We start from the raw sequence: 23,672 nt of genomic DNA on the forward strand, positions 1-23,672 counted from the left end.
CGCGGAAAAATATTACATCTGTCACTCGCTTAACATCGGGCTATTTTTAATGGAGAAACGAAACAATGAAAGGATTCCTGTAACAATCGATAATAATCCCAAGCGAGAATTTGTCATTTCGCGTGTTCATCGTGTGATACATGTACGGAAGGGAGGAAAATATTTTGAAAGAAAATTGCCAATATTTCTAAATTCCAACGAAAGTACCTGTGATCATTTTTCTATCTTAATAAATTGTTTTGGTGTTTTATGACAGCAGTGACAAAAAGATTTTGAAGCGATCAACTGTGAATCTTTGGCCTGCAGTGTTAGGAGGGAGTTTTTTTGTTGGTTATTGGAGCGCTGGAGCACGAAACACGCCAACCGACCATTATGCAGATTTTTGATGATTAGATATATGACCAGTTTGCCGGTAAAACCAATCTAACGTGTAATACTCGACTTCCTTAATCCGTAACTATTATTTCCCTAATTCTTTACCTGAAATAATGACTCTTTGATTAGAAAAGTTTATCGTGTGGCTGAATATATATCTTGTTTGAGAAAAACATACAGCTTGGAAGGATTTTTCATTAAATTTTTGCATTTCTCTATTTTCGACTGAAAGTGGGAAGAGGGTCTTCGTGTAAAACTCGACTTCCTTAATCCGTAATCATATTATATTCTTAATTCTTTATTCGAAAATGACTCTTTGATTAGACAAGTTTTTATCATCGCATAGTTGAATATATATATATTGTTTGAGAGAAACATACAACTTGCAAGGATTTTCTAATAAATCTTGGCACTCGTGTATTTTCGACCGAACTTGGGAAGGGAGTCGTAGAGGGCTTCTCAGCTGAAAGTGACTGTTCGAATGCCATTATGCATGGTCTTGCTGCTGTATAGTGTAGTCGAGTGATTTGCATGAAAAATATTTTCAGTGGCATCGGTCTGATCGACGAAGGGAACGAGTTACCGGTCGGTGGCACGATGTCGTGTCCTTTTTGATACCTTCGTGAATGATTCGCCGAATGTTAATGAACGCGCATAAATATTCATGAGTTTCTTATATATCCTGGCCTTCGAGTGCGCGCGCGCGCGGTCCAAGTTTTAAAAGTGAAAGAGATACGTGGGAGTCGTACACGCATTACAGAGAAATCGCGAGATGCCCTATGGCTGGACCGAATTGAGATTCCAGAGTAAACACGAAATTGCAAATGGCCAAATTTTTCCACTGAATTTCGCAAAGCTCCGTATTCCTTTCCTTTATATATATACGTATTAGCTTAAATACATTAGCATAATTTACCCCGGAGAATCACTCCAGCTTATCGAGCCCTCCAATGACGGATCACAGGTGGATTATCCCTAAAAATTTAACCCTAAACATTCGCTGGCACAGGAATTAAGCGCTTAAGAACAGAAAAAACTATTAATTTATTGATTGCAGTTAATAATTAAGCACAGTCGTGGCTGCGATTACCGTGGGGCAAGTTTTTAAACGCTCTTTACCTAGAAATCCCAAACGAGCTTTCGGATTTACTAGCGTGGTTTAAAAATTTACGCAACTGACTATACTAACGCTTAAATTTTCATCTGCCAGGAGAAACGTGCGTAAATGCGTTAGGTAAGTTTGATTTTTGTCGCAGGAATAAAAGACGACAACGATGAGTTTCGTCTTATGATTTCAGCTTTTCACTTGGCGATTATTGCGGCAATTATTATCAAGCGCAATGGGAGGATCGCTTCGCGCTGTAATCTACTATATATATATATATATAGTATATACAGCTTCGCTCCTATTACGATCTCGATAATAATACTAATTAAGGCGCCAGCAGCCGTTCGTAATAACACTTTGCACGTATTATGTGTTTCTAATCCGAAGCAGCAGCATATGGTCCAACATGCAGACTCTCTTGGAACCATTGCCATCTTTGCTTGTAATTTAGAATACCCATTAAAATGCTCGCTTCTCTCATTTACTATGTCCTCTATATAGTATAAATATCAATAAATTCTAAAGAAATTCTAAAACATACCAGGTCTTACGGATTCTATATGCTATGTACATGCATGCACGTATAAAAATAATGAGAAATCACGAAGAAAGCATCGATTTTCTCAAGTCTTAATTCCGAGTCGATTGAGCTTCGAAATCAGATTCCCAACGATGGTGCCTATATCGACGAGGACGACGCATCGCTCGTGAAACTTTTTTTCACAGGTGTCGAGGTCTATAACGAGCACCTTAAGCGGAGTCCCGTGGCTACTAATTAATCGAGTCAAAAGTGATTTAATTAGCGCAAAGATACCGTATCTAATTACCGTGCAGGGGTTCGTGCGCGTAGATCGGGCCACGAAAGTGAACGATTTCCTCCGAACGGTTACACTTCTCAGAAATCTCGAAAGAATCCTTTATAGTGCGGGAGGGGGTGGGGTGGTGGGTTACTAAGAGGAGAGTGGTGAAATTACACCTGGCAGACGTAAGCAAGGTGCAACGAGCAAGGCCGCCATTGCCAGGCAGCGGAGGCGAGGACTTTTGCATGTAATTTATTATGTGCATAATTAGGATAACGAATAATTTAACAAGTTTCCGCTGGCAACTAACGAAGCTGTATCGGTAGCTCTATCGGAAAGTTATGGATGCCTACACGAGGAGAATGCTGTTAAACGTACGTCCCCATTGGTTGCTGCTACCGTAGCGCGCGTTTCATTCCCTCTTCGTGCCCGATGATTATTAGATTCTATAGAGGATATAACGACGAGCCACGAATCACCAATACTCCACCTATCACGAAGCGAAGCTCCTAAAGTTTGCCTTTCTTCGACAATTCATGCTTCTCACATCGAACCATATAATATGGAAACTGCAGCAGCAAACCACGAGCAATTTCATTTAAGGATCGTGCATGCGGAGGGATCGACCATTTGTTTTATGCGGAAACCCATAAATTGGTCTCTTAGATACTGGCGCAGAATGGAAAGGGGGATGGATTCGCCGTAAGTTGTGTGTAAGTCAAATAAGGTTGTCTGGGATCTAGTTTTTGGGTTGGTACTTTTAGGTATTATAGGCAGGGACTGATGGCGAGTAACCTTAATTCCCTAACGTAGAGATTGTGAAGAAGCTCCTCTTGGCGAAGTAGAAAAGGAGCATCCGAAGAGGTTACCCTCGAGACGTTGAAAAATGCAGATTGTGCGTTATTGCGAAGTCAGCTGATTCCTGAAGGAGAGCTCCCTCGCGTTACCAATTCGCTCATTATCTAGCCTCTTATGCTTGGGTCAAGTGAGCTTTGGCTAATATTCGATCAAGTCCGTACGCCAATTCGGAGACTTCCGGTCGACTTACGCGTGCCAGGTCTAAAATGATGATCTTACTGAACACTGGCAAGACTTTATATTGTGATACAATAAACTATGTAGATATGGTATATAATAAATAATGAAATATGACACTTTAGATACTGAAATTATTAAAAGTTGTTCCAATTTTATTCCTTCCCTCCCTCCCCAACTTTTTCACCTTTTGAAAATAAATAATCTCACCTGGAGAACGCGGGACACATTTTCAGAGATTACTATGCTTATTCATGTATTTATGACACACAGTGTGTTATTACATGCAGGTAGGGAAAAGTTGTGGATCGATTTGCACGGAAGCAAAGCGACTGAGAGCTATGGATGGAAGATCGGCAGGGACGAGTTAAACCGCAAACTCAATTGAACGTCCAAAAGAAATTCTGCAACAAATGGGCCAAGTCTGTGGCGGACGCAGCCTTGGCTTAAGTCATTTGACGCCTCATTTCTGCCATAGCAGCAAAAACCGACGTAACGACCCCACAGCCATACGACTCTCGTATCGACGTCAACATGCCACGGTTAATGTGCGCCTCCAACAATAACAAATGTCACGTGTATATATATATATATATATATATATATATATTGTTCAATCATGTTAATTGGTTAAATTTTAATTTCTCGTTCATATTTATCCCGTTATTAGTTTGGACTTTAAAGGCATGGTGCATGGTATAAAAACATATATATTGACGTTTACAGAGAGAATATCATTCGCTCGACAAAAGAGCCCGCATCCTTCTTTAACGTTCAGCGACTTATTTCGCTGCTTGGCTCTCATTTAATTTGCAGGGAGAGAAACTACGAGTTTAACGACCAGCCAACCGCCCGTCGAGTGTTTATCGGAAGCACGGAACAATCGTTGGAAAAAAAATAATGAGATGCAATAGTGCTAAAGAGTAAAATTAAATATCGAGTAGTTTCTTTTCTTCAACCTAAATAAGAGAAGATGAGAGACACTTGACGAAGTAACTGTCGAGATTTAGCGACTATAAAAATGATAGTGATAGATAATGCTTGAAAAGGAATTCGTAGGACATTTCGATCGAAATCGAGTGCTTTGTTTAATAAAACTGATTTAACGATAGTAATTAAGACGTGTTAAATTTCTTCATCCGAGCGAACGTAACGGCTCGTAAAATTCGTGAACGATCGCGGTATTAAAATGACGTAAAAAGGTTCTCTCTCACGGCTGATAATTAAGAATAGACAGTTTTTAAGTAGTTATAGCGGAGGTACCTTCCGCTAGACGAGAATTCGAGGTCGAGCGAGCGCAAAATTTGCTTTTAAACTTACCAAAAACTGAACCATGGAGAGAAAGAGAGAGGGGGCCCCAATTCCCACCTTGTCAGCGCTAAGTACAAACTGCAACTCATTCGTTAATTTACGCGGTCAAAGTTATTGCGCGCGAACTAGAGGGAGCTGTCAATTCTTCGTCGGAGACGAGAGAGTGCTCCTGTAACGAGAAATTCTCACATACATCAGAGTTATTAATGGATCAGCTTGCCGACAGAAGTCTCGTCAAAGGGAACGAGCGATTAGCAGAAGTAGCCTGAATTTAACGATTCCGCAACTTTTTCATTAAACACCAACCCTTTGGTTCGACTCCCTCCGTCGTTACTGGTTGATTTTTTCTAGCGAAATTTCGGTAAACGAGCATCAGCGTCACAAACGATCCACGCGATTCCGAAACTACGAAACGGGATCCTAAAATCTACTAGGTCCGATCGTAAATAAAGACAATGTATATTTCGGTTTAATATATACATGTATATGTATGTAGGATCCATGGTTCCACCGCGTTGTGCGCATAATTAACAGTTAATTAACGCGACAATGAAGTGGGATATTTTATCAAGTTCGTGCAGATGGCAGTGAAAATGGCAAACGGGAAACGGTAAATGACAAACGGTGAGCGTAGGACGAGGAACGGACCAATGGCTGTGGCTCGTTTCCAACGGACAGTCTTCGGAAGTAATTAAACGGCCGATGATTATCTATTTCCCGGGGTAGCCGTGCAATGGCGGACAGGGCGCCTTGGCGTAATGGCGCCGGCAAGCGGAAATTGCTGTAGCATCGAGGTTACCCAATGCACAAGGTCGCTTCGTAAGCAAACCGGCTCGTATATACAAGGCGGGAACTCCCGGGGTGCCGCCAGTTCGCCCGCGTTTGATGGTGCCCGGTCCTAGCTAAGCCAAATTGTCGCTAGTCCCCCTCCCCCCGCTCCTTTTACCGTCGCACGTCCTTTGCGATCAAACGCACAAACGACACACCATCGACGTGACTTCCTACGGCCGAAATCCGAGAGTTCTGTGCGCTTGACACTACCAGTTACACGCGCAAAACCCAATTTCACTTTATCCTGAAAGCACGACCGATGGAGAATGGAAGAAGGAAAAAATTATTCGTAATTACCCCGATAAGACTATCGCTCGGTGATTTAATTTCAAGTAGCAATCTTTTCCGTGTTCGTGTACATCAAGCTTCTCCGCAGAGTGCTCGTTTTAATTTCCGCGTTTCTTTTCGCGATGATTTAGGATGTAATCAGGTGGAAACGTCGGAAGGGAGTCGATGAATCATTCGGAGCTCGGTTGAAATTTGATATTTTTATCAGTGGTGGGCATCGCGCAAGCTGCACTTTCATCAGTTGTTGCGGTGTGGCTTGGTCGGCCGAACAAATGAACTTTTCAGGCGGGCGCGGATGAATATTAGTAGGCAGCACGGGATATACATCGATACTGATGAATCGCAGGGTCGAAATAGTGGACTCTGTACAGGGTGGAGCTTGGCGTAAGGCAAATAATCAGCATTGTACTACCGATGCCAATGTATTTCCTCCTGTAATAATACCACTTGATAGAGCGGACGGTAAGGTTAATCATGGTACAAGCAGCTACAATCAATGAAAATCGATAACTTCGATCCCGTGCGTATAAAATATAATTCACTCAGAGAATATTCTCTCGTTCACTCTGTTCTTCTTTCTCTCTCCCCCCCCCCCCCTCTCTCTCACTCACTCTTGTGTTCATCCTCCTTTTATCGACAATGCTTGTTCGTTAAAATCTGAGAACGATTTACGGTCAGAGACAAGAATTTAAGCGTATTTAATATTTTCCAGCACTCACCTGAATAATTCAGGATAACAATTTCTATTTCGAGGAGCAGATTATCAATAGAGATAAATGATAATATATGATCCATAGGACGCTGCAGATTAAATGAAACGTTGCGTAGGTGAGGAGACACCGATAAATCCACTTTAGAGAATGATATTTATGGATTAAATTGTTAATTGCGTCGTCGTACTTTCTCCTCTTTCTAAAACGTTTCATGGTTATATTTAACCTATATATTGTTAAATAAATGTTACCGTCGAGGAGAGCTCCCTCTCCATTCGATTCGGCTCTTCAGAGAAGCCAAATTCAGATTGATATAGTGAATAAAAAATGAAGAGCAGCGTCGAATAAATCGATACTTACTAACGACACCGAGGTCTTCGACAGAGAATAAAAACGTAGAGACGTAAATGCGTCTGACGTATGACGTCATCTACAGCTATATTTGAGTTTATCGATGTGTGGCAACATTATACGCTTACAACTTATAGCTTTTCTCTGTTTGAGCTACGTGCCGTCGTGTGTACGTCTTCGCATCTTCTTCCCTGCTGAAATCTTATCACTATTGGAACGATATATAACAAGTAAGAATTATAACACAAGGAATTATTTTTCCTTGTTGAAAATGTTAATAATTTTTTTTTGTTTTAATAGAATATATATATAAGTCAATCATGATTAATTTTGAGCTAAAGGGAGAAGTTTCTGGGAAGTTGAAATTATTGCTTATTGGTACGCGATGGGGTAATAGGAAGGACAAGTTTAATAGCTTGTCATTTAAAACTAAGTACCAATTTCAAGTAAACGAAACTATAAATTGACGGAAACGACGTTAAGTCGACGGCAGGTAAACTCGTACGCTTCTAATATGATTGGCTCACGCTCGGGCACGACTCCTTGCTTCACGTGCTTACAACGTTTTCTTCCAGCTATACATCCCCCGAATACCCTTTCAAATTCATCAGAAATTACCCAAATACACCAGCCTAAAAAGGGAAGAAAAACAGGAAAACATTATACAACAAAAGGAAATTCTCCGAAAGATTGTTACAGTCATTTCATTAATTCATGTCAGTGTTAACGTTGAGCCAGGCCCAAATTCGTTATTATGGCTCATTTCTAATCACTCTGGTGCAACCTGACGTTAAGATTAACCCTGGCTTATTTAGGTTAACGCTCAATAAGTAAGCCGACCGTTCATTTTAGAACTGATAAGATCCCTACTATATATATATTAGCCTAGCCATGTATAGTTTCGGCAAAACATTTACGAGGATTGATTTTCAGTTTGGTCGAAAATTAGTCGTTTTATTAATTAGCCGCGCTTGTAATACTCAACGATTGGGAAGTTGTTTTACTGGATTGCGAGAGTTCCGGAAGTTATAATGGTGAAAGGAAGAACCTATCTACTTAAGCAGTAGTGAAAGTAGCTGCAGGAGGCCCTTCCCCCTCGTTTTTGGACCACCCTTGGTTTCTCGCGGTGTGTGAATCGATTTTCCTCGAGGCGCAAGGGTAGATGTATAGAGCATTCGCTTCGTTGTCGTTGTCATTGTCGTTGTCGTACCGATGAAAGGATTTTGTACAGGGTCGTTTAATAATCAGCGAACTAGTTACATCTTCTCGCTACTATATACAAGCCATTGTCGCCTCTAGTCACATGTGCATGCTGAATTATTTAGAGGCAGGATGACCGTTCGGCAAAATGGACCTGGAATTCCCAATTAAGCCATCCCGTCATAAGCTCGGGACCCATTATCGCATTACTATTAAAATCGAACTTTAAAATGCGAGCCCCTAACCTGACAACGAAACGAGGATTCGCGTGCAGGTGGCTTAAGGACGTTAAATATTAATTCATTTAATCCAGTCGTATAATGTAAAAACCATGCGATATTCGATTATTAAGGAGAAAAAAAAAACTGCTTAGACGATTGAACCGCATAGATTACCATACTATACGGAATATAGCCAGCTTATTTTAAAAGCACATAAATTTTCACTTTGCAGGTGCGAGTTGGAAAACGAATGTAGTAAAATCTTGTCATGTGACAGAACCACTGTGAGATGGTTCTTTTTAATTATTATATGCTTGGAAATGACTAAGGTACTGAATATGGGCTAACTAGCGTAATTATTTCCATGATAGGCTGAGCACGAGCCATTTAACCTATAAAATTTGCATACGCGGTTCTCCAATGGCTCCTCCCTGCTATATATGATAGCTCGAGCGTTTGCTACCCCTCTCGTTACGTTTTAATAAAAAGCTACTCAGACTTTCCATCGAATATTATGAAAAATATAAAGTTTCTTTACAGCCTGAAAATTTTCCATTTTAACTAATTTAGAAAATCTTATGTGCGCGCGCGTAAGGTACCGTACTAACTTACATAGAAAATTAGCGTACATTAAGGGTAAATTTTTCCGTGGACGTAAAAATGAGGCTGGCTCTGTAATAATAAACTGTAAAAAAATAAAGGGGAAAGGAATTATATGGACCCGCCGGATGGCACTGCGCAGTGTTTATCGCGCGATTACATTTTTTATTTAACGCTGGCTGCTGATTAATTAATATTTTCATCGTAGAAAAATGGCGCTGGAAGGGATGGTATGCTAGTCAAACATTTTCGATCCAATCAGCGAGGTTGAAATGAATTTTCAGATCCTGGCGAGCGCCGTGCAACCTCCGGCATCACGTACGAAAGAAAAAATGGCCTGTTTTTCATCTGCTTACATTGAAATTCCTGCTGATTGAATTTGGACTATTCGTGGCTGCTGTGGCAGCGGCGAATGGGATTATTGCGCAAACACAAGCCTCGTTGGAATTTCGCTGCTTTCGGGAATATCGACGAGTTTCGGGACGAGGAATTCGCGAGGTCCCTACCGCACTTTTATTTTTCTCAAATGGAAAATAGGATTCTCTGTGTATATGTATAGGATACGCGTATATCTGTACTCGTCAAAACTGTATAACTTGCCTTATATACACATGCATGCCTCGCCTATCGCATATATAATTATTTGAAAGTGAAATTTTCATCCGCACAAGCGTATATATATTTTACGGTTTAGAGATTCGAAGAGGGTATTAAATGGGGTAAGGTACATATAAGGTAATATATATATATATATATAAGAAGAGTGCTCCAGTGGCTGCTGGTCCAAACTCGCCTAATCAATGGGAAACTCGCTCGTTCAGTCAATGTCACTGGCAGGTCGCGCGGTGCCAAAGTTTCGACAACGGGAAAGTCTCGGCCTCCTCCGCCTCCTCCACCTCCTCCGCGCACCCCCTACCCCCTGCTGTGTTTCCTGAGTGCCTGAAATTCGTTAAAGTTGCGCCCCAGACGATTCAGATTGCTTCCTGCGAGGAGGAGCACCGCCGTTCTTCGAATACTTCCCACCGGTGGCTCGAGTCATCCCAGACACCCGCGCCCGCGCCCGCAAGATTCAGTTTCCTTTTCCAAGTTAATCCAAGTCTGACGCGTCCCGATGGATTAACGAATCGAACGCCGCCGTTCAATCTCGCGATACGAGACGTAATTTTCAGCATTGGAGCTTTTCGTTTCAAGCAGACGGAGTTTCCGTCTCTTCGGGGAGAAACATCCAAGCAGCAGCAGCAGCATTTTATTGGATTGTCCTTGAAGATAAGCCGTCGACAAATGGCGTAACAGCATTCTTCGTGCAATTTTAAAAACAATTCTATAGTCTCGCTGCTGTTTCAGCAAATTCGTTAAACTTTCAGACTATCAATCGACCATTCAAATTACTTCTTGCAGGGGACCTGCGAGTACTTTGAATACTTGAAATACCGCTGTGGTTAATACAGGTAGAGAGAACCTCTTTGAAGATCGGTCTAAATTAATCAAAGTCTCCCTCTTCTTGCAGACTTCCTACGCTCTCTCTCTCTCTCTCTCTCTCTCTCTATATATATATATATATATATATATATAAATATGTACGGTATGGTAGACATCGAGGATTTCTTCTTTTCCAATCATTCGGTATTTTTCAAAAAACGTCCGATCGTTAAGATAGACTCGTCGTATATACACACGTATACATATATACGGCAAAGCACAATAAAATGACTGGAATAAAATTAAAGTGGAAATAAATTTACAGTCGACTGGGGTGCACACATTACACTCACCCAGCTACATTATTAAGTTAATGGTACGAAGGTCTGATAATGGAAAACGATTGGCCTTTAATTGGCCTGATCTGATTGCAAACTGGACCGAGGCTCGATAGGCCAATAGCGAAGCTTCCCCAAATCGAAAGAATTGTTATTGCTATATAGAGAATCCTAGAATACGCTAGCTGATGGCACGAATTAAAACTAAACCGAATGGAAACGTTCGATGGAAAATTAGCTCGATGAGTTTAGCTGGGAAATATGCAAAATGATATATATTGTATATCATTTTTGCAGACAATGGAAAGATGCATGACGTAGGAGAGATTTCTAACGCGAATCTGTGCCAAAAGTATTCGTCGTTTGGCTGATTCTCGTTGAAATAGTTTGGTTCGTTGTCGCGTGTTCTATTACCCGAGAGCGGTCGCCTAGAAAGGTAATCCATGCTGTTCTGTAAAAAGTACCGTCGAGTAAATGGAAAACTGATTGAAAAGTGGTAGCTTAAGCGCTTTGATAGAATATCGATCGGCGTGATATCCAAAGATACGCTTTGATCTGACTACACATGTAATTGTCTTTTTCCGAGATTGGCATACAATTTCCGTCCGAAAAAACTGCCTTTTCACGGGAGGGGCTGCGTTTTAAAAAAGTATAAAGAGTTCTGCCACCGGATCATTCCGAGTCACGAAGAAGCTTGACGGTTGATCGACTATTCATCTCGAAATTTATTCGTACGTGTAGCCTATAGTCTAATGTATAATAAAACACAAGAGTGTAAAGATCCTTAAATTCTTCTCGAATTCTTTCTATAGGAAGAAAGAACGGTCTTCTAACAATTTTTCAATAAATATATAGCAAAATTATATTGATCAGTATAGTGGTATGAGTATATAGCCGTTACAATAAACCACGCCCAAGGTGGCGTGATTGGCTACAACTTTAAACGCGAGCTACGACCAAATAAGTGTACAGGTGGTAAAGAACTTATCGACGGAGTATAACCTAATAAATAGTATATTTCTAGGGGAAGTTTTATATTGGCTTATGATGGTGAATGGCGGGTGATTTTCTGAAATGCTATGCAAATACAATAAAGCATCAACGGGAGTGTATCGGATAAGCGGATTTCGATTTAATAAGAATCGGGAAAACGACTCACGGGAAGAAACGTGAGAAAGTCCCGAATTCAGTCGGCTTGCTTTGGTGCATTATGCAGCCGGGTTGGGGAGCTCTTGAAAGTTTTATCGAGAGCGAGAGATCTCGTTTGAAACGTATGCGTATGCAGCGCGAAAGAGACAATAACGAGCTGTACAGAGTCTTTCTCACCTCGGTGAATCGCTGTGGACTATCTTAGCTTGAGGAAAAGAATAATTACACCCCTTCTTCTCGAATATTTATATAATCTTCCTCGTATATGTACGTAGGTAGAGAGAAGCGAGTAAGAAATAGATTAAATTTAACATCCGGAGAAACTAATCGTGCAGAGGTTAATAGAAAAATCGAAATGGAAAGGTTCATTATGGAAACGCTTGCGCTCTAATAACTGTTATTACAGCTTCGTTACAAATAATTTTTAAGCAGCCAGAGCGTGTATACTCGAGAGTAAATTGAAATTATATACTATAGAGTCGTAATGTATACATACGGCATTAAGCTGCAGGATGTAATGGACGAGAAATAAGAAAACGACTGAAATCTAACAATGCGTTGCTAAACAAAAGAATAAATCCTCAATTTCAATTGTACGCTTTTACTACTTACACGCAAATTGGAAAAATTCAAGGTACATTTTGTTATTTGTAGAAAAGAGAGGAAAACTTGCGAGCACTACCACATATTATATAAGTCTGGACTGAATCCCGGTAAGAATTTCCAAAGTACAGCATCTCATCAGTTTCGATGCTAAGAAAATTGGCGTGGCAGAAACGTCGCTGGAAAACTGCAAGAACTTTGGAGCAGCGTTACACACTTTCGTTCAACTTTCTATTAACCGGCTGCATCAACTCGATCTGACAGGAAGTTTATTACATTGTAATCTTGAAGTGTAATTTTCCTCAAGAACTATATAACTTATAATGTACTATATAAGCAGTGGAATAATTATAATTGGGTTAGCATTGATTCGGGGGAAGAATTTACAATATGTCGCTTTTTTTTACTTAAGAGATTATATAAAATATTATTGTTATTTGGTGCATGAATTATAATGGGAGGAGAAGTTTCGCTGAAAAATGAGAAGAAAAGGGATAAGAGCAAAGGAGTAGAATATTGAGCCACGACGCATCGTGTCAGGTGGGGATGGCTCGCGACGTTAATTATGCGGTGTTGTAATTAAATAGCAGGTATATAATTGAGGGACGTGGAAGGTATTATTGAAGTTTCCGAGGAGGACGGCCAGTCAGTCGCACACGAGGCAATCCTCGCGTATTACATCTACACTCTGGCAAAACTTGACTCCTGAACCATGCAGAGAGAAAGGGAGAGAGGGAGAGAGGGGGGCAAACCTAGGATTATCCATCTGACTCGCCTATCAATTCCGTCCGACCAATATCGTACATTTTCCACTGAAATTTTGCAAACCTATATCGAGCCAATCGATCGTTGCACGCTACGAGTTTCTTTGGATATAGAAATCTTTAACGTGGACTGTACAATGGTCGGGACACGTTTGTCTGGATGAGTGGGCATCGACTAGTAGAGGGATGGCAGTGGAGAACGCTGACGCTGACATGCGCGGTCAGTCATGTGAAGCTGGAAAGCAGAAAGGGGTTGGTGTGGTGGTCGGCTCATGCATATGCTAATCATATTCGGAGGTGTGCTGGCTTCTAGGCAGAGATGAGCACCGGCCAATTCCATCGACTATTCTCAACCGTCCCCGATCGTGCTTTTGTGTGTGTGTGTGCAGGCGAGCATATACGTGTGCTCGACTGTGTTGTGCGCCTCTTCCAGGGAACCCGCGCGCTTTTCTCCATCTGTATATATGTGTGTGTGTGTGTGTGTGACAGTCAGGACCGCGTACGTGAGTCACTTATCGCCCAAGCCGACGGAAACTCGGAAAATTGGAAGTCACGCCGAAATTCATCCAACTTCGATTGACATTTGTTTTTCCGTCCGATCGAACTCTTTTCTTCTACTTTTTTTATACTACTGACTCATTTACATGGCAATTATTTTTTGGCTGGAATTACCTCCGGAAGAAACTATAATTACTTTTATCGAAAGTGTGTATACATATAAAATAATATTATATACGGAAAGAGGCCGATCGAAGGTTGGATTTCCATTTTGGGCTCTATATATACATCGATGGGAATGATTTATTTAAATATTCACAATTGAACATTCACTTGTTATTATAATGAGTTTTATATATAATTAAATGGATTAAAATTGACTGGATTAAAACAATTTTTATTTAACATCGAAGCACGCGAGTCGTTTATTAAAAGCAAATGTAAAAGATGTATGTTTAATCGTGAATATAGGGCAATAAATTTTATTCCAATGAAAGAATTATTTTTTGGCTCACTGTATGCAGTATATATATAGTCTTTTCTCGGAGATAAATTATCACGTTTGGTAAATCATGATCGATTTCATAGTCGGTTTGGCGATGCATCTCGTAAAGTTTCAACGCGCGACTCACCTCCAACTGCCAATTACATTTGACTTCTCGTGTTTTCTCTGGCTGAACGCACTCAGCACTCATTAGAAATGGATTTCTCGTATATCGATCTGAGACAGATGCCTCCTTAGTCGAGGGAGACGACTCGGTACTGACTTGCAGAGAAACGCTGGCGTCGCGCGAGAGTTTCCAGGAATAAGGCAAATTACACGTACTAATCACGCCGAGAGTAATTATTTTCTAATTTCTAGCCAGCAGCTTCCATCTCTAAAATCACATTTAGTACTTACATAAACCCCATATCGCATTAATGAATCAAGGTAGGATGGATTAAATGCAGGGGAAAAACGCACCTATTGGATTTCGGGTTCTTCACGACCGAGGACGAATCAACTTTTAATTAGCTATAATGAAATTTTTACAGGCGACGCACGCGAATGCGACGACTCGAATTCCTTCGCATTGATTCTATAAGGCGTTCGATAAATTTTGCGTCAACGAATTCCAAGATGGCGCGGCTGGAGATTTTAAATGCAGCTTGCTCGAGGGAAAAACCATTAATGGCGTCTGTCGTATAGTATATACGGGGAGCGGGTTGCATGGGTTACGAGTTTTCCGAATGCCGATCGCGATTATCAGAAGTATTGGTCGGAAAGTTCGCCACAGAAATTCGTTCGGAGGAAAGTTGACGATCGTCTTTTTATCGCGAACCGCAAAATCGCGGATCTAGCATTTCGCACGACTCGACTTTTTGCCGGATGCACTTAGGTTATTAGAAGCAGTTTCAACCCTACCGAATCAAAGACTTTCCTCGCTATCCGACACCAAAAACTCGCCGTAATTTTTCCTTCCTCGATAACAGCGGAAACACGAAAACTCTTGTAATTATTCGTGCACTGGGAGAATACACGATTAGATATATATATATATTATTTAATACATTAATAAATTCGATTTCATTCTAATAATTTTTGTTCAATTATTAGTAACTTGGGATAAATTATATCAAAACAAGCTCCATTAAAATGAAATGGTTTTTTCCTTGGCGAGTGTATTAAAGATAAGAGAGGAAAAAAGGTCTTCTACTTGTATAAAACTATCCGAGGTCTTTAATCTCTTTGTCTCTGGCACTGATTTTTCGCGAGCATCGTTTAAAAGTAAATTTGGAAGTACGTTTTAAGAGTGGCATCTGGCGGTTCATCAGTATTCTATTAGCGGGGACTTAGAAAAAGAAGCTGGTAGTGCCAGAAGATCTCTGAATATGGAAAGTAGCGGGTAAGAATGGTAGTTGCAGCCAGGAATTCATGCAACTTTTCAAACTTGAAACGATAGAATAATTACTCTCTCGAGTAATACATCTACCCTCGAGCATCCGCATACACTTGCAAGTTTTGTGACGTGGTGCTGCTGCTGCTGCTGCTTGCTGCAGCTTGTTGCCAGTTACATTGAAATAATCCGGTCTCGTTCGCGGGAAAGCACCAGTTGCATTGTACTCGTCGAATTACCAACCGAATAACTTTACGACAAAACATTCAGCCACTGAATTACCACGATTTACTACAACTACGGCTCTACTGATTATTATCCACCCTGCGCCTTCCCCCTCTTTCCCACCTACACCGGCCGCAAATTTTCCATAACGCAACTCGCGTCTCGTTATAATGATAATAATAATGATAATAACAATAATTCCCACAATCACCGTGCTCCACTTTACTACCTGCTAATTCTTGATTAATCGATTCAGCGCGACGTATATATAGCACACAGGTCTGTGTATCTGATGAAACGCCGAAGGATTGAAATAAATAGAAAAATAATAAACGCGGCTCCGATATGTTTTATATATATATATATATAGGATGTAGAAAGGTGGAAGGAGATGAGATTTTTGGTGTTCTGGCCGAGTTGAGAAATGCATCTGGAGTAGAAGGACCGGATGCTCGGCTAACGTCAAACCGGTCTCATTCTCGTCAGATCGGTTTCTCGACGATTCCAGCAGGACGAAGGCTCGTCCAGTTGGCCCGTTCTCGTTGTCATTTTTGCGATGGCCAATAGCTCATTTGAATGCGCCGTGTGGACGTTAACGATTCTTTTGTTTTACGCATACGCCCGTGGTGGACTGAAAGTCACTCAAGCCCCTTCCGAGTCACCGACTTGATTTAAGGCCCGGACGATATCTCGCTGAATCGCGCTTCACTTAACGAGCGCTGCACTCCGCGAATGTGCACACTGCACCGAGCGACGACGCACGCTCGGAGAGCAGCAGCCCCAGCAGCTCGCTCTTTCTCAAAAATAATCCCGCAGCGACCGCACAACCGACCAAGATTCCTTTTGCCTGCTGCCTGCTGCCTACCGCCTGCCGCGAGCCGTCTTACTCGCCATTGTCGCCAGAACATCCTTTGACGCATCCCGATATTCTATAAATTAGCCATCTCCGAACCTGGATCGTCGTCATTTAACCGATTTTAATGATCCGCTTACGGAATTAGTAGCGGATCATGGGAAAAGCCGACCAGCCCCGTAGGTCTCTTTAACATTCTTCAAGGAGAATTTCATAAACCTAATGCGCGCCTGTACCTCTCGTTCGATCGTCAAATACTATATAATAGCGTTTTATGGAGTTCCGTCGAATATTTATTTTTTAACGACTGGCCTCATGTACATGTATGTATATATTTGTTCTCTCTTCGTCTTCTCTCCTACTTGCTCCTATGTACTATATACATATTTAGTATATATACCGAAGAAAGAATTACCTGGCAATTGAGGAGAATTAAATTTTATATAGAGGAAAGTTTCGAGTTTCCGGGATAAAAGTGAGAGGAAAGTAATTATAAACTGTTGGTACATTGTATGAAAAAGAGGCTATTAATGATCTCGCGGTTATACTCGAAAGGAGTCTTAAAATAGTGCTTGGTGAGGTTCTTTTGAAGGGTAACCGTTAATGACCTTGGTAATTGTGAAAAAGCTTTAAAGCTACCACCCTCCTTCTTTGGCAAAGTATCGAGGGAGCTCAATGAAAGTGTGTAGCAACTAATTTTGCTGTTGGTACAAGACATTGGGGTGGTGGTAACTGTGAAGAGACTGGTATTCCCCAGAGGTTTCTACGTTGGGTACCGTTGATGCTTTGGCCCGGTGTTCTGTGCTGTCCCCTCGCAGAAAGTGCGAGCAACTTCCCATCGAATAAACAATAAAAAGTCGGCGGAAAGTTCGGTCCGCTTGGGACTCTTCTGGGATAAACATATTTTCGCGGTTCGTTTATTATTCGAACACCCGACAAACTTTTCCTCTGCCTCGATTGCTGCCTGCTTGCCAAGCTTTTTGCCCCGCGGTTATGATATGGGACACCGTGAAAAAGCCTCCAGCGAATGGGAATTAGGATCGATGGAGAATGCTGGACGAGAAAACTGTTGAATATTTAACGAGTCTGAGGGTCGTGTCTTCTCGGCCATATGTACAATGGCGCGATGATGATGATGAAACACTGCCAGAGCGAAAGATCGAGCGATCATTCCATCAAAATTGAATCGTTCTAAGAGAACGAGTCTTTGATCAAGGAGCAATTTATTCATTTTTAAATTATCCACTGTACACTGCAGTGTTTATGATTAATTCATTGGACAAATTGCCAATAAAATCTTATCTGCATAGATTCTGAAATTATAATAAAGAGGTAGCCAATGGAAAAAGCAGTGATATAACGGTGTGAACAATTTGAAACATTCCTTGGAGAATGACAGGCTTGGCAAAAAGTTCAAGGGACAAAGCAGCTTGAACAAGCAAATATCTATCGACCGAGTAATTTAATCGTTAAATGTTTTAACATTGTTGGCGATGGCTCAAAGAGAAAAAGGCGCGTCACTTTCGAATTAATGACGAACAGGTGATTTTCGATTGAAACTAATTGGCCCATTGCAGGCAGGCGCAATATTCCCGCTCGTTAACGCGAATTCCTGTTCGGTCTCTGTACTTCCACTTGGGAGTATACCTACTATGCGGAAGTACTGATGCAGCTACGAGTGCACCAAATGTCTGACGTGTTTCATTTCGTTCGACTACTTCATTCTCTTTGGCCAATTCGCCAAACGATGCTTTATTGCATGTTATACGCTATCCTCTTTCCCCCAATGACTTGTACTACACTAAATATATATATATATACAAATCCAATGTTAGAAAGAACCAAATACCGCACACGTTCTCCATCTGACGCCCTCGGTACTAATTAATATTCTTAGCCAAGCATAAAAATTGATACAATTTTTCAATCTCAATCTTACCGTCCATATATTTACAAGAAGCTATAAAAATAAAGTTTTCCCCCGCTTATCAGGCAAGTTTCTACATAATGCACGTTAAATTAGAATATGTATCGTTGGCTTTTCGATGTCGGGGGATGAGACTATAGGAGAGTAAAATTTCAGTCGATTTATGGTTTAACGCAGGGGGTGGGTGGATTTACGGTGGAGGATGTTTCAGGGTCGTAAAGAGGATGGTGAAGGGTTCGTAAGGGGGGGAATCGATACCTGATTAAGAAGAGTCGAATGGCTGTTGCTCGGAATTCAGCAATCCCGTTGGTTTGGTTTGTATGCGACAGCGTCATTCTCGTTGTCCTCGTGGGACGTCGATGTATCACCGACCATTGTTAGCCACTCCTCATCAGGTGTATGCGAAATTCGCGCAAAAGTATGATCTTTAAAGTGGCATCCGATGATCGTAAAGCTGTCCCGCCTCAACTGCTTTTGCAGCAGCCTTGCTACGTGTAGGTTCCTTTCATCCGCCTTGATCCACTCAGCCTTAGGATGCCTTCACGCTTGAAACGTTATTCTTCCGTAGCGTCGATTGTTCAACTTGAAATCCATTCTAACCTAGAAGCAGAAAATTTTACTACTTTATATATATATATATATATATATATATATATATATATATATATACCTGTAGCTTTCAATTTTAATCATCTTCTTTCATACGCTATATAGATATATACATCACCCATTTGCTTTAAACGCAGCGAGATGGATCCGTGTGCCGCGAGCGAACTCAACGAAACGAGCGAATTGCTGCGAGTGTAAGCTCAAGTTAAAGCTCTAACGCAGTAAAGGTAGACCGGTCGGAATATTTTCCCTGGCACTTGAAGTTGGAGCGCACTGGCGGAAGCCTTTGTGAGCGTTCCACGGTGTTTTTCCTTGAACGGAATACGTCATTCATTCCGAATGGCCTGTGGAGTACATTATGCCAGATCGATAGCCCCGGCTATTGGATTTACGATAAACAAATTTCAAGAAAAATAGAGTCCCTTAAAAGGAACCAGAAGAAGAATAATAAGACTATAAAATTGCAAGAGGTTCGATTAACCGAACAGAAATTGAATCAATGATAAAGAGGAGAGTCCTATATATCTCTCGAGCGACTACAAGGAGCAATAACGTAAATCTAAAAATAACTAATTCTTCGGTCAGATGTTTCGAGGAAGAGCGAATGGGAATGGTATCCGTCTGCCTTTCGTAATGGTATGTATAGGACTGACGATTAACGTATATGCAAAATGTTGAGGAGGGAACGCGCGTCCATCAGTGCTGACAGCGACAGTTAAATTCGGCAGCTTCCGGTTGATTTGCACTTTGCATCGCAAGAGTATAAGAGATTCGAGTCTTTGCATGGGATTCTCACGAGGTTAATTAAGGTAATCAGGCTAGGTGGGCTATAATCTCGCGACTATCGGACGCGGTAGTCGGAAGGGAAGGGTAGGGATGATTTTTAATTCAATCAACGTCAGCAGGAAGTTGCGGAAGGGTCTGGGATGGTTGGTTGGGGTATATAGAGAGCGGGACCAGGAACGGGAACGGGACCGAGGGCCGGATTTGAATACGCACATGCCAAATGTCGGATCGATGCGGCTGTCTCGTGGATCCCGCGGCAATAAATAAGGGAGACGAGACTTGGCGGGACAGTCGCGATGTCCTTTTGGAATGCATCGGCTTCTGTCAAACGAAGCAACGGCCATTGAACGCGCCAGAAGCTCAAGTTTTGCGCAACCGCGCGCACCTACTGATCCCAGCCAAGATTGCATTAAGGCTTTTCCAAAATGAGCGATCCACGCGGGGGTACCAAGCTGCTACATCCATCGGGACTACTAACGAATCCCAAATGTGGACACTACACGGAACATCCCGTCGTCACCTTCCATGTTTTCCTACGAATCACCCTTCATCGCTCTTTCCATTCCACATTATTCTTTTCTTTCCTTTATCTAGTACGTCATTATCTTGCTACACGTGGAAATCCCTGCACCTTGAACATATACCAGCAGAGCTTGTAGAAAAATCGCAAACACCCTTGCGCAGCAACGATTTAACGCTGCGAGAATGATGACGTTTGACGAGGACGCCCGAGAATTCGGGGGTGCAAGGAGGGAATTGCAAATTTGTGTACAGATAGGCTGTCTGCTGAAGGATGTCAGACGGCCTGGGTTATAGAGAGAGGATGCGCGACGAGCTATCGGGTCTATTTGAGGACGACTGGCAAGGATCCACGACGAGCAGTGCTTTTCAGGAGGGTGCAATCTCGTCCACGAAATAAATGCACACGCCTTCAAATTTTCAAGCTTGCCAGACCTCCTCCCTCCTCATCCTCCTCCTTGCCACCACGCATTGTCAAGCCGGCCACGTAGAGTAGCGCGACACCCGGCATATGAACTATTGGCCCACATCAACCCCGTCCCTTCTTCTTCCTCGCCATTTCCAATTCTTCAAGACCCACACCGACACCGTACGTCTCACAATACCTCTACGAACACTCATTCAACTTATTAAACCGCTTATTTATATCGCCTACGAAAAGCTCCATTCTACTTCGTAATCTATACAGGGTTTTCTTTGAGGGTGGCATATTGAATCGTGTCGTTTTATACTCTTTAGCATTTATCATAATTATTATACTTAAGAAAATCTTATAGGATTCTTTCTTCTGAACTTGGCTATATGTTTTACGGGACACCCCGTGTAATCTAAAGCACTTTTACGCGATTTCCGATTAACTTCATTTTTCGTTTTTCTCATCTACCATTTTCTCAAGCTTCCCTCGAGTGGATAAAGCTCCGCATTGATTTTATGCGCTTCCATTGGCCTGACATAAACGCGAGGATCGCGGTTCGCCATAAATTTGACTCGAACGCGTTTCTTTGTTCGTCTGTGCTTCTGGATAGACGTTTTTTTGCTGCCTATGTCCCAACGATGTCCTGTCGGTATTATTTATCATAATTTCCACGAGAAATGCACCCTCTCGCTCACTCAGTTCTTCTTCTCCCATACACAGCTGTTCTTGACTAGCACATTAGGAAAAATTCAGTGAAATAATAAGTAGGATTTAAGAAACCGAAGGTAATAGTTATTAAAATATGAAAAAGTTTAATTTTGTCGAAGCTTGGTTATAATATATATTTATAAAGAGAGCAATCTGTATATATGTATAGCGACAAAAGGGGAAGTACGAAGCTAATAAATAATATCCATAGCTGCACGTAGGATTCAAGTTGGAAAGGTCACGTAGCCGTACGCAGGGATAATTTTGTAGTTACAGTTGAGAAATGGAGTTTTGCATGAATTTGAGATCGAAGCTGGGCCTGCCAGACTAGGTGGCGCCGCGGCAACTTATGCCACAGGCTAATTAATCGAATTTGGATGCGGCGCGGGACGGCAAACTTCAATGAATCAACGACGCGTCGGCTGTTAAAACCCCTAAACCACCAATAAGCTTCCTCGAAACATATACGAAGCCTCGGACGGGACGAGCGACCATTCGGACGAGGATATCAACTTTGAGTACAGCCAGCCTTTGCTGTTTTACACCCTTATGGTCAGGGAGCCAAATAGACAAAGTTTGTCCAACCACTGTTTTTAGCCACTTCCAAGTTTAAAGCATCCTGAAACCCCGACACGATGCTCCGTTCGACCCTTTTAACCTGACCTCTCAATTATTAAGTCACATTCTGTCAACAACTTTCCACAGCTTCATCGTTATTCCGTCCATGTCATACAAATTTCATCGGCTGGTCGAGAAAAACTCAGCTTTTGCTGCCGGGAAATATCGCTTCTCATATTTGTCTGGTCAGTTTGTCTGCCAAATGCCGGGAGGTTAAAAGGTGTCTGGTCCCAGATGGATGACCCGATTTTCCCCCCTATTCAGGCATAGTATTACGTAACTCGACAAAAACGTATTTCTACCTAGTGCCTATTTGTACGAGAGGAAAGGACATGTTGAAGCAAATAGGCTCATTTATTCGAGTGTAAGATTTAATAAGCTCTCGTTCTTATAATATTTCAAATTATATATATATATATATATTTAATGGAGATTCGAATAAAGGGCACACCGAACAATACAATAATTTCCAAAAGGCCTATACGATTACTCGCAGGTAGCTTCATTCGTAGAATGAAAAGGGGGATGACGATGTTTCACGAGGTAGGGTGGTAGGACTTTTAGCATAACAGAGCGATAAGTTTTGAAACTACGTTCAATCTCGTGAATTAAATTTGGCTTTGAAGTAACTGGTTCGATTGTTCGTTGGGAGGCAAGAATAAGCTTTTTGCCAACAGTCAAATTAGAAAGCAGCTTTCGCAAGCTGACAACACTCTCATGGATGAATTATACGGTAAAGCACCGAGTGGAGTACAGAGGGTAGCCTTAAATAATTAAAGGGTAGCGAGCAGGAAAATTGTGTTGCAGCTGACATTGATGCACGTCTTAAAATCGATTTTATTTCGAGATTGATAATCACTGCTGAAGAAGATCAGCCTAGCCAAGAAATTACCGAACACTTTGCTGTCAAAGCAACTTTACAATGGCTCGATACGAAAGCTTTTCACGTATGGATATTCGATCGGATATTTAATTTAAAAATCCCTCAACGCTCTGCCAGAGTTTCACCAAAAATTGAGATAATAATCGACTGGATGGTTTGAGTAGAGTGCTCGGACGACAGAGTGACGTACGGTTATTAAAGAGCATAACGTTTGATACTCCAAGTGACATTGTGCCTCATTGCTATTCAGGCTGCATAGTTTATTAGGGCTGAGGCAAGTGAGACACAGCTAGATTATGAGATAGACTCGCCCTTATTCGATGTTTCATAGTAGTGGAATATGAGTGCAGGGGTTGTGTATACGGTGGAGGGGATATATTCAGGGATTCGAGAGAGAGAGAGAGAGAGAGAGAGAAGTAGATAAAACGGAAGGGGTAGTTACTGTGTTCCAGGGGTAACTCAGATACCTTTTACACAGACCTAGCTGCGTTTAACTTCTAATTGAATTGTGAGTCCCAATGCTAGGGAGTTACTACGTACGGAAAGACCCCGCAGCTAAATCAACTGTGTGAACCACCTAACTGGATTATCAATCCCAGTATGCGCGCGGAGGCGCAAGAAAAAAGCAGAAAGATCCGTGACCCGTCG

This window comes from Prorops nasuta, unplaced genomic scaffold (genome assembly GCF_024137725.1).
Source record: "Prorops nasuta isolate Cenicafe-Biocafe unplaced genomic scaffold, Cenicafe_Pnas_1.2 PNAS00021, whole genome shotgun sequence".
Taxonomy (NCBI): Eukaryota; Metazoa; Arthropoda; class Insecta; order Hymenoptera; family Bethylidae; genus Prorops; species Prorops nasuta.